Source organism: Octopus bimaculoides, unplaced genomic scaffold (genome assembly GCF_001194135.2).
Source record: "Octopus bimaculoides isolate UCB-OBI-ISO-001 unplaced genomic scaffold, ASM119413v2 Scaffold_99867, whole genome shotgun sequence".
NCBI classification, from domain to species: domain Eukaryota; kingdom Metazoa; phylum Mollusca; class Cephalopoda; order Octopoda; family Octopodidae; genus Octopus; species Octopus bimaculoides.
Window position 1 is genome coordinate 866 of NW_026386354.1, and position 2254 is coordinate 3119.

Here is a 2254-nt window from a genome sequence, read left to right on the forward strand (position 1 = left end):
TATTACAATTTTAAGGTATGTATGTATGTATGTATGTATGTGTGTATTTATCTTCATCGACAATCGTATTTGAAGATCTACTGTCTCTTCCTGGTTGAATATTTTTTCTGTTTGTTCTTGACCGCATTTCTGTGCCTTAAGGCAAGCCGATACGTTTACTTACATAGAACAATTAGAAGACATGAAATAAAGACTAGGAATATACACACGTATATATATATATATATATATATATATATATGTGTGTGTGTGTGTGTGTGTGTGTGTGTGTACAGAGAGAGAAAGGTAGAAAGAAAGCGAAAGGACGGAGAGGGGGAAAGAATGAATGTGGAAGAGTAAAAGGACTTTCTCTTGAGTCTGCAATTTGTCTTTTAATGTACAAAGCTTCATATCTGCAACAGTCTCATTTATACGTATTACTTTCGAACGAAGGAGAGGGTTTTCTAGTAATTGCTCCAATTTGCTAGAAATAGCTGGCAGTGGCGTACAAATCTCACTCGAATATCTAAAACGGAAATGGAAATTAAATAAGTGGCTTCAGAAGAATACATATTCTTAGAGAAAATTTGTCACGAATCCATCTGTTTCGCCCAGGGTTTATCAGATTATTCAAGATGTTTAGGCTGCCTGTACAAGAATTAAGCCGCACCTCACTAAAAAAAATGCGGGACGCCTGTCCTCTCCGGTGTTAACCCACAATTGCTCCAGGTACTCCTTCCTTCTCAGACGAGTGTATAGGAATAATGTAAAACGAAGCGCAACTTGTCGACCAGAGCGAGGATTGAAAGCGAGTCCTAAAGCTCGTGCGTCAAGAGCACGCCTACCACTGGGTCATGCCACCTTGAACGGTCTTAGACGGGTCATTAAAAAGTAATTAAACAAAAAACAAATACAAAAGGGATTGCCATGGTTGGATCAGTGGCTAAACAGCAACATCAACTACTACTACTACTAATACTACTACTATTACTACGACTGGTGTTGATGCTGCTGCTGCTACTATTGCGCATGCTAATTCTACTTCTATTACTAATACTGCCATCACCAATAACAGTGAGGATTATGAGGATAGTGACGATTATGATGCTGATGATGCTGACGGTGAGGTGGTGTTGGTGGGAGTAATGATACTAAAGCTAAATCCTACAAAGGATTAGACTCTGGTTTTCTTCTGACTCTGCCAATCTGGTCGACTCTCGTCCAGCTGACTAATATCAAATTCCAACGACTTAAAGTCAATGTTAGAAAAACGCGTGATCTTATAACTGTAAAGAAAGTGGGAGAGAGAGGGAGAGAAAGGGCGATAAATAGATAGAGATAGGGAGATACAAAGAGAAGGCTGAGAGAGTGACAACGAGAAAGTGTGAGAGAGAGAGAGAGAAAGAGTAAAAAGAAAGACTGAAAGAGTGAATGGGAAAGCGGACATTTTGGAAAGTCTGTGGAGAACGTACACAGGCAACTGAAAAGGAGAGGGGCCGTATTATAGAAGGTAAGGGGACAGATACAAAAAAGTGAAAGACAGAAAGCCTGAACTCTTTAAGTTTAGGGTGGGGCGTACATTGGAGGGTGAAAGATAAGGGGGGGGGTCATATTTTGGAGGGTGGAGGGAGAAATATACTGGAGGAAGTAACACCGAACGAAAAGGTATGTTTCATGTTACAGAGACATATTCTAAGTCTTCGAATAAATGGTTCTTTTTCGGGTTGCCGTCCCCTTTGACACCTAGGCCACATATCTAGCACCTCTCACCCCAACTAACCATCACAAACATACACCTTTTTCTGAAGCAAATTCAAAGCAACTGTATTTCATAAATAAAACTTTACCTAACGAACCCATTATTTTGTGGGTTTACATGAATCGCTACCTCATTATGATCCCAATTTTTTTACTTGAATCACTACGCCAATATCACTCCACTTTCCCTCAACGTGTCCTTGGAACTTTCCACCGCCCTAGGGTGGGCAATACCATCCACTTTGGGAACCGCTTGATCTTCGAAGTTATGCGCTTATTTAATGAAAAGACATAACAGATTCGGTGGGGTAGTGAATGTGCGTGTGCGCGTAGAGAGAGAAATTATGGAAGTGAAAAGAGGAAAAGAAAGTAAGGGTAGGTAGAGAAAGAAAAAGCGAGAAAGAGAAAGAGGAAAAAGGAGAGTAGGAGAAACTGATGTACAGTATATAGATTTATTAGTAAACAGGATGAATGTATATATATATATATATATATATATATATATATATATATATAT